The sequence below is a fragment of the Abrus precatorius genome, unplaced genomic scaffold, assembly GCF_003935025.1.
Source record: "Abrus precatorius isolate BTA unplaced genomic scaffold, Abrus_2018 Scaffold1, whole genome shotgun sequence".
NCBI classification, from domain to species: domain Eukaryota; kingdom Viridiplantae; phylum Streptophyta; class Magnoliopsida; order Fabales; family Fabaceae; genus Abrus; species Abrus precatorius.
Window position 1 is genome coordinate 1,140,693 of NW_020874291.1, and position 11,363 is coordinate 1,152,055.

The following is an 11,363-nucleotide window of genomic DNA, read 5'->3' on the forward strand; positions in this document are numbered from 1 at the left end:
TGTACTTCATAATAATATTAGTCTAGATTGTTGGTAATTTTTATAATCACAAAAAATTCTACATCAATAAAAAAATACAATGACTATTATACTATTTAACTTTTTGCTATTATTATATTATTTAACTTTAATAAGATGAAATTGAATTCGGATATCATAAATCGTGTATTTTTAAAATGTGAAGATATTATAAAATTAGTTATTAGATTTAGTGTTATTTACATTTTTTTTAAAATTGTGCATTCAATACAAATTTAACTTTATTGAGTACTATTTTATTTATTTATTAATCAAATATCAATTTCAATTAATTTGACTTTAATATATTTTAATATTGAGTACTATTTTATTTACTTATTAATCAAATATCAATTTGAATTAATTTGACTTTAATATATTTTAAAATCAATCTAAATTGAATAAAAAATTATTTATAATTATTTTGAATGACTTTTTTCTTCAAAATTAATTCAAGTCAAACAACAAATATCCAATTTTAGAAGAAAAAAATTATATGTAATATTATAGATTTAATGGACTAAATGACTTATATAATATTGGTTTACATTAAACAGCATATTATTATAAATAACTCCAATATGTTTTAAAATAATATTATTTTTATAGCAAAAAATAATAATATTATTTTTAGTAATTTTTTTGTTAAAAATATTTGTAATAAATCAACTAACTATTGGTTAGGAGTATTGAATCTTTGTTGATTTATTTATTTTTCTGTCCAAACATATTAAATAAACATAAAGGTTGGAATCTTTATTTCAAAAAGTGGTTGAATATACCAATGGGGACATTTGAATAAGAAACGACCCTTTTTTTCTTTTTCTTTTTCTTTTTCTTTTTAGTTTTTGAATGTGTGAGCTCTCCTTAAGACTGACACTGCATGGCATATTTTAAATAAATTATTTGATATTTCAAATAAAAGAAATCCTTTTTATTGGAACAAATATTAATTTTTAAGACAAACACCTTCAAATTTAATGCTAAGCTTACAGGGCATGTCAGCCTCATACATTTGAAGGGCATGTCTTGAATTCAAATTCAGTTAGTGCATGCTTAGTTTAGTTTGTTTAAAGAAATAATATCCTATTTTTTTGGTTAGTTTTTAAAATTTTTAAAATAAACATAATTTATAGTGAATCCTATATAGATTTAGTAAACCTTGTCTTATATATATAAGATTGATAAATCATTAAGTTGAAGTTAATTATATTAAGAAAACTTTAAAAAGTTAAATTCTTTATTATTACATAACATTTTAAATCTTTAGAATTTAGGTATTTTGAATCATTATGCCACTTGTTGAATTTCAACCCTAAACTATGGATTCTTTCTCATATCATTTCATAACCATCTCATGCCTTCACGATATATCTAACTTTGTGTGTATTCTAACTTAATATGATCTTCAAAAATACCTCTTACTTATGGTATGTCATAGGAATAGAATTTTTATCCAAATAAAATAGACCTTATGTACCAATAAATAGAAGATACTAAAACTTTAAAATATGCAAATTCAACCATACATACTCATATTCTGTTAAAATCTCTTACACATACTCATATTCTGTTAAAATCTCTTACACACAAGTTTAAGTATAAAAATTCTTATACTTAATTTGAACATTTTATTTAACTTATATTTAATTAGTTATAATTTATTATTTCATTGACCGTTAAATATAAGTTAAATGAAAAATTTAAATTGAGTGTAAAAACTTTTAAACTTATATTAGTTTGAGAAGATCCTACTCTCATTACGCCAGAAATGAGTTTTTGGAGCGCTAACTTAGACAGCAGTTAATAAAAACCGCTTTGTAACTATATATTTAGAGAACGGTTTTCTATTAACCGCTCTCAAATCTATACTTCTGAGAGCGGTTTTCTATTAACCGTTCTCTAAAGTCACACATTGGAGAGCGGTGGATAAAGAACTGTTCTTTAAAATCTTTAAAGTTGTTTATAAATGAAATACGCTCAAAGCATTTCTTCTTCTTAGCTAACAAAGTTGGTCTCTTTTACTGTAAGTTCTGTTCTTTTTCTCTCCTTTCTTATGTTCTCTTCATCTTTTTCTGTTAGCCTTCTCTCACTAACAAATTGATTTTTTTTTTTTTACATCTGTAGGTACTTCATTCTTTGTTAAGTTGCTCTCTTCATCTTCTCTGCGCTAACAATTTTTTTTTTTTTCATATTTGTAGGTATATCTTTCTTCTTTGTTAGCCTACTCTCTTCATATTTTCTGCGCTAACAAATTGATTTTTTTTCACATCTGTAAGTACTTCTTCATTTTCTCTTTCTTTCTTCTTCTCTTTGTTAACGGTTAATCATCCATTCTCTCTTTCTTTCTTTTTTCTCTCTATCAACGTTAAAAATTATCCTACTAATTTGTTCTTCTTTTTTTTTCTGTTTGGTTCATGTAGATGTAGACTGTTTGGTTAACACCAAACGTATAAACTCAATAGTTAATTTTGATTTGTGATAAAAATGAAGAAAACTCACAAAGAAATCAATTCCAAATTTTGATTTAAACGTACTAATAAATTAATTTTATTTTGTTGCAGAAAACTAAAAAAGAAACCAATTTCAAATTTTAGATTCGCGGTCTACATTTATACTTTGGAGAGTGGTTCCACGTGGGAACCACTCTCTAATCTTACACCTATACTTTGGAGAGCGGTTCCGTGTAGAAACACTCTCCAATCTTAACTTTTTAGAGTGGTTGTTTAACTACTCTCTTAAATATAACACATCATATAGTACAAGATTTTAGAACAAGTTCTAAATGTTCTCTAATTTAAATTGAAATCGCTCTCAGATCTCTATTCTGACGCAATGTCTATATATTTATATATATAACAAATTTTGTTTTTTATTTTTCTTAAATTTGAAAGTTATCAGATCAAATATTATACATAGACTTAATGCTTCATCTCTTGTATATTGTGGTGATGACATCTCTTCCACGAAGACCATTGGCTTTTACTCACTTAAAGACAGTGTGACGCGTAGGATTACACTTAAATAAAAATAGCACAACTCTTGTGTCTTTATCAATATTCAATTAATCTACTTTGACAAGTACATTGCAAGATGTGTGACCAAAAGATAAAATATGATTGAAAAGTCATTTGCCTCTGTTCCAGTTAATATATAAAGATAAAGTTCATTAACAAGCTGCAAATATATTTAATATTTATGTACACTTTATTTTATATATATTGATCCTAAAATTTTGGATAATAAAGATAAAATAATCTTCACTTTACATATAAAAATAATGATTTTGTTAGTTCTTGCCCATCACGAACGTAAAATTATGATACATTGATTTTGATATTATATGGATTAAGAAATTGAGTAATTAAAATATAATATTTTTTACTTTACATGAAAAATATTTATTCATTAATTATTATTTGAAAAATAATTAGTAGAGGATTATATTTTTATTATCAATATATTTTTACCATAATTTTTAATAAAACTATTTTATTTATTAATTTTTTAGTTGTTGTTTGAGCAAAAAATACACTCCCTCTCCTGTGAGATATAAATATTACACATTATTATAAAATATAATATATTAAATTTGCTATTTTATCTTTCACTTTCTCATTTCATGCTTTTGTAAATTACGGAACAGACTTTCATTCTCAATCGTAAATGATATTTGCAGATGGGGAGCAAGTCACATACATAAGTTAATAACAAAACATTAAAGTTTATTTCAGTTAGGGACATCTACATGAATTGTATGATGCTATAAGGTTTGGATAAAAATAAATTTTAAAAAGTATTATTTATTACTAAATTTCTTCTAATAATTTATTTAAAGTTTTTTTTTTTATCATTTTTCTACTTTTTTTCATAAGTTTAAAGATGATGCAATAAGTTTTCTCTCTCTCTTCTCTTTGCTTATAATTTTAGTAATTTTTTCACATATCTAAATTTATTTAATTAATTTAATTCTCATCATATATTTTTTATTGTACATATTTACAGTACACATCCATTTTAATAATCTTATTTCTATTATTTTTATTTTTTTAATTCATTTAAAATTCAACATTTAGTATCATATAGGATAACTAATCATACTAAAGTTTGATAAAACTTGTTTTTAAACTTGATGAATACTTTGTCTGATAATATTTTTCTCTATTTAAATACTTAACTTGAATTATGGGTGTAACATCATTAATTTTACATTATTTTGTAAAATAGGTCTCAAATGTTTAATATTAGAAATCAGTTGTATAACATCATGCTCCATTTTTAATTACCAATTAATTATTTTCATTTTATTGTTTTAATACTATTCAAGTATAAACATTCGGATTCCATTGAGTAAATTTGGAAACTTCTGTATGACATTAGCTTCAATTTTAACCTCTAATCCATCATTTTTATTTCATTTTGTTTTGGTTAAAATTTTAATTCATAAATACTCTATTTTGTTCCTAGTCAAGTGAAACATTTTAATTCCGAGAAGTCTCTGAAACTTTAGTTTTCAACAATAGCCCATTTTGAAAAAAATTCTCAATAATTTTTTATAAGAGACACAAATTAAATGATAAAGTGAAACAAATTATTCTCATAAGTTTTTAAAAATCCTCTTATTTAATTTTTCTAAAACTTAAAGAAATAAGTTATTTTTAACTTATAAAAATATTTATTTATTTTTCATATTAATTTTATTCTTCTATAAAGACTTATCTAAAAGTTTATTTAAATTAAACTTATGTTTTCTGCAAAAAAATATACATCTAAAGATAAACTTTTATATAACACATAAATTAAACAAGCTGTCAAAATTCCTTATCTGCTCAATTCACCCTGTGAGTTGTAATTGGATCTTGCATCTCAAAAGCCTTACAAACTATGAATTTTATATTTTGATTTTTGTTAAATTTTTTAATAGCTTATTCTATAGACAAGATATATTTTTTGTTTATTTTATTTTTAAAATTTATTTAACTAACATAATATAATAAATATATCAGATAAGTTTATTCTGTGTAAATATTTTCCTGCATCGAGCCTGAGTGAAAAAAAATAATTTAATTTATTTTATTATTGTCATAAAAAATGTAATATAATAAGAACTCTATTTTACTTTTGTTTTATTATATTTTTATTTAATTTTTTATATTTTATTATTTTTCTATCTTATCATATTTGTTTACAAATATATTATAATATTTTAAAATAAATTTGTTGAAAAATACAACCAAGATTAAATATACAATGTTAATACAAAAATTATAGATAAAATATTTTATATTTTAGATGGAAGAGAGAAAAAAAGTCTCTAAAAACTTTAGAAATTGATTAATTCTTAACTACTATTTAAAGAATAATTCTCAAATAATCACTCTCTAAATAGATTTTAGAAATTCGTTCTATATTAATGATCAATTTTATTAATCGTTTTCTAAGTTCACAAACCATAAATTGTAATTTAACCTAATGCATTCGAAGTACTCAATGAATTCATCCAATTCGCAACAAGTGAAAATGATTTCCAAAATCTTGCATATTCATGCTTTATTTGGTTGACATGTAGCTTGCATTCTCCATACTTTAGTTCAAATAATTGTTTGTGTCTTGCATAAATTGAAATAGTGCATATTCATATGCATTCTCTATACTCTACAAAGTTGCAGTAAGAAAAAAGTTAGAAAATCACTCCAAAGAACTTCACTAGCTACGAATGGACTTACCCACATTTTGTGATTTAAGCTACTCCCTGCACTTCACATAATCTTTGTGTTGAGTTTCAATAGGCGAAAGAGAGAATAAAAGAAACATCCCAAAGACAATAAAAATTAAAGGCCAAACTTGTTCCAATGGGCTATAGTACTACAATGATTGAGTATTTTTCTCTTTTTATTCTTTAAGAGTCGTTAAGAAATAATGATGAATGCTTTAAATGTCACTTAACCTCTTAGCTAGTTCTTGATGGTTCTGATTCACTTTACACTAATGTTGATCCCATAAATCTGTTGAGCTACAATTAGTAAAAGGCTATCTAATTTTATCTTATTAATCTTTTTATAATTTGTTTTCAATGTATATTCTTTATCAATATTTCTTAACAAGTAAATTTAGATAATTAAATTATCAAATAATTGATAATTAATATAATCACTATAATCAATCTAAAATTGACATTGTAATTATAAAAAATATGATCTATACAATATCATATATATATATATATATATATATATATATATATATATATATAAAACCAATTATGATAGAAAACAAATTCTTTGTAATTTGTAATTTTATTTTTTTAAAATAAAAACGTCTTTATCAATACTTCTTCTCCCTCCTCATTCTTTCTTTGTTACTTTCACTCATCTTCTTTTTTTAGTTCTTTTTTTTTTTTTTTTATCTCTTTTTCCTCAGCCTTCCTTTTCCTCCATTCATTTTTTCTTAGTTTCCACCTATCCCTTCTCACCTTCTTCTCTCTTTTCCTTCCTAAATTCTTCTTACTCTCTTCTTTATCCTCTTCCTCTTTCGCTCTCTCTTGTTCCCTTTCTTGCTTTTTCTCATTCTTCTCTTTTGCTAAAGCAAAATATTTTTTTTTTACCAAAGAAAATTTCATTCTATTAAATAAAAACAATTTTTTTGTGTATTACACTTAAATAAATGAACCAAAATTGTAAAGAGTCCGAATACATCATGATGAAGCCATGACATTATAACCCTTATTGTGGTGCATGAATCATATATGATGTGGTATTGGTGAGATATATTTGTGAATTATTCAAAATTGTCAATTTCATTGGTTACTTTTAAGCCTTAAAACTTATTACCATATCCTTAAAAAAAAGTAGTTTACTTTCATGCTTCAAATTATGAATAATGCCATTCAAATAATAATCTATCATTCTACAAAATATGAACCTTTACTACTAGATCTAACTTCAGTTAGTGCCAATTATTAATTTAAACATGTATGTTGCAATTGTCCAAAATACAAAGCTTGGACATTTGTATGATATAGACAGTTGGCCAATTATGTTCTTCTTATGCCTTTCACATGCCACTATCCTTCAGTTCACTTGCACATGCATCTACGCATAAACTGCCACCATACCATCATGCATAAGCGACAGCTCTTGTCCTTCTGTTTGAGATATACTTGTCTCATAACATAATTATTTTTACCCTGAATAGAAAATTAACTTATATGAATTATATGTGTCGATTATTATTATTTTTTACTTAAACATAAATTTAGATATCTTTTTATTTTCTCAATATTGAAATTTTTTAATAAAGTTACATTCTAATTCTCATTTTCTTTCTCTTTTTATATTGGCTGCCAAGTATTTGTATTGTTTTAAAAAATAGAAACAAGATGAAAAAAAAAAAAATATATATATATAAAACGATCGAGTTACAACTTTTTAAAATATAAGTAATAGATATATATATTTAAAATAAATTTTTAAAAATATTTAATATAATAGTTGTAATTAATTAAAACTTGAACTTTGAAACTATAGGTTAAATTAAAATTTATACCTTTTAATCACGTGTTTGGGGTGTATATATAGTTTATTTAATTTATGTTATATATTATTTTGATTTTTTAAGTTTCCTTTATAAATAAATTTTATTTATTTTTAAAATAAGTAAATCCGATCCTCTCATCATATTTTTCTTAATTATTTAAAACTAAAATATAAATGCACGAGTTTGTTATATATTCACATAGTTGACACACACAACTTATATAAAGAATATCTATAGTCAAATAAATATAACGTGAAATGACGTGACTTCAAACGTGGAAGAAACTATTGAGTAACGCCATTTTGAGATTCAATATATTGAGTAAAATGAAAAATTAGGAGTAGACAACCTCATGCTGAGGGCTGAGTGACGCTAATTAGTGAAACTCAAAAAGATGAGACTAAAGTGGAATGAACCTGCATGATGAGATGTACGCTGATTCTAACGAAACTTTCATGGTGGATGGAAAAGAAAGGTGGGGTTAGAGAGGTTAGTTACGTAGAATTATAGTCGATAAAGATTACAGTGATAGATTGATCTTGACAGGCGAGAGCTTTCAATAAACATTAACTTTCTATTGTTCCTTAGTTGTTCATCACCTATATCCAAGCATAAGTAGATCAGGTGTTGTTACTATACTGAAACACACATTAACTTGAGTATTGATGTATCTTTACTAGTACACCATGCACCCTTCTTGCCATCAACAATCCCATATGTATCATAATTGGAACAATCCTTCTTTAAATCCTATTAGGCTCACTAGAGAAACACCAGATCATATCCATTAGTAGATTTCTTAGTTTCTAGTAAAAACAAAAGGAAACAAGATTTTCTATATGTTGAAGAGTGTATTTGAATTGGGATAAGGCAATGCCTTTTTGAAGATTTGGCTATCTCTAAGCTAGGAAAACACATATAAGTCTAGAACTAATTTTAATTTGAATAATTTTTGTAGCATTTGTTGGACTTCTTATAAGTCTAGAGCATTAGGGGTAACAAGAGTTATATCATCTACATACATAAGTAGAATGACTAAAGGTTTTTCTTGATTCTTTGGTAAATATAGTGTATACAATTTTTTATTAATTAAATTCATGGATAAGGGATGAAATGAATTTACAAAACAAATGTCTAGTGGCTTAGTAAAGAATATAAATATTTTTTAACTTACAAGGATTTGAAATATTGTAGCCTAAAGAGGATCCATGAAGACTACTTCGAAGAATTCTGCATTGAAAAACTTGTTATTGATGTCTAATTGAAATAATGTCCATGGTTTAGTAGTTACTACAACAAAATGAATCTCAATAATGGTAAGCTTTGCCATTAGACGAAAAAATATTAGAAAAGTCAATTCTAATTTATTGCTATAACCTTTAGCAACCAATAAGTATTAAATCTATCTACAGTGCCATTTGATTTATATTTAACTTTATAAATTTATCTACACCCAATACATTATTTTTTTGTGAGAGTTAAATAAGAGTCCAAGAACCATTTAATGTTAGGACTAAGTAAAAATAAAGAGAAGGGGGGTTAAATTGAAATACTTAAAACTTTGAAAATAAAAAGTTCAACTTTCTAAAAATAATTTATAAAATAGGTTAAGCTCACATATCAATCTTTAAGTAAATAGATTGTATTAGAAAGGTAGATGTTTGATTGATAAAAGAAAATAAGTTCTTATTGAAAGTCAAATGTTTTGAATGTGAGGTTGAAGTTACTAAGGTTTACTTAAATAATTTGCTCAAAATCAACTTTATAAATGTTGTGAAGAAACTAAAAAATAATAAATACATTAATGGAAAGAACACTTTCTATATTAGATGGTTAAGAAACTCATATAGAATATGTATATTTTCTATATTGATTAAACAATGTAAAATCTTTCACTTAATACATCACATATATTTATAGCGATTTACCAACTAATATTAAATGTTATTTTTAATTGAAGTAAATTTTTTTTTCACTTGTATTTCATAACAAGAAATAAGATCCTTGAACTCTAAGTAGAACTCTTACTTGAAATGAGTTTGCTCAACTACACTAACTCTTATGTCTCTTATGCTCTTTATTTGTATGGGATGTCAAAATTTAAAACCATTAAATTCAAATTGAAAATAAATAAGATTACAATGATCTAAAAATTCACTTTCTGAAAAAAAAAAGGTATTTTTAGCTTAGGGTGATTAAATTCTAAAACACGTGATTATAAAGATTTTAATATCATTTTAGTTGAATTAATTATTTCGATAACGTAAGTTTTTATATACAACTAAACAAAAAGTACGTTTTCATGATTGGATAATTTTTCTATCAAAATTATCTACTTATAGTTGAAACTTGAAAAATTATATAATATAAGAAATTAAGCATATACTTAATCTAACTTCCGTTGAAAATAAATTATTAATTGTAAATTAATCAGTGGTTTTATATTTTATTTTTAATTGGAAAACCTTTAAAGTTAAAAAAATATATGTATATGAAATTATTTATTTTATTTTTTAGAAATACATGGACCACATGAGCAATATCATATTCATTTACTTTATTCTGTCAAAACTTGTATTATAATTAATTGAGTTGCCAAATAAGAAACGTGTACAATATGAAAAAAAAATAATTTGCGTACGGAATGGGAGAAATTTAATATTCAAAATATCTCCACTCACGGTACTTCAATATAAAAAATTTTATAAAAAAAATACAACAATAATGTATTTATTTTGTCATGTTTAATATAAAAATTATTAAAATTTATAATTTATTAATATTTTAACTTATACTTTTCTTCGATTGGGAAACAACAATATAATAACAAAAGTATAATAAATAACTTCCATGTGATTAAATATGTTACAAGAAAGTTTTAATTAATAACATAATATAGTATTTTATAAAGGTAAAATTACTCTTTTTTTCTCTTAAATTTAGAATAAAATTTACTTTTTTCCTTTAATTTTTTATTTTTTTTGGTTCATTTTAGTCCTTTAACTTTTAAAAAAGTTTCGTATAAGTCCTTTTCTGTTAAAGATTTAATTCTGTTAGAAAGTTTTTTCATTTTGTGTCAAGTGTACATTACTGTTTATTCCGTCTTCTTTTACATATCTTCAATCTTATTTTCAGTAGCTTTTCTTTTTACTTTTTCCTTTCATCTTTATCTTCTTATACTCGAAACTTTATCTTCTTGCCACTAACACCAAACACTCACCCTCAAATTTCAAACCATAAATAAATTAATACCCATTTTTCATCTCCAGTAGTACATATTTATTTTCAAATTATATTTTAAACTTCTAAAACACAGTATTCTTGTTAATGAAGGCTTGAGATCTACCAGAAATAAAAAATGGATATTGCAAAGTAAGGTTATTCATGATTTAGAATTTGGTGATAGGTATTTCGTGTTAGTAATAAGAAAATGAAGTTTTGAATATAAAAGGATGAAGATGAAAGGAAAAAGGAAGAAAAAAAACTGTCAAAAATCATATCAAAATTTTAAAAAAGAAGATGATAAAAAGTAACACATTATACGTGGCACAAAACGAAAAAACTTTTTAACAGGAGTTAGGAACTTTAATAAAATATAATTTGTTTAAAATTTTTTTAAAAGTTAGAAGACTAAAATAAACTAAAAAAAAAGTTAAATTTTATCCTAAAATTAAAGGATGAAAAAAATAATTTTATTTTTTATAAATAAAGATTAAGATAAAATATCTTAAAAAATAAAGCTATTATACGAATATTATTATTTATAATACAAATGATTGATATTAATTCAACTTATTAGCGAGTTTTTA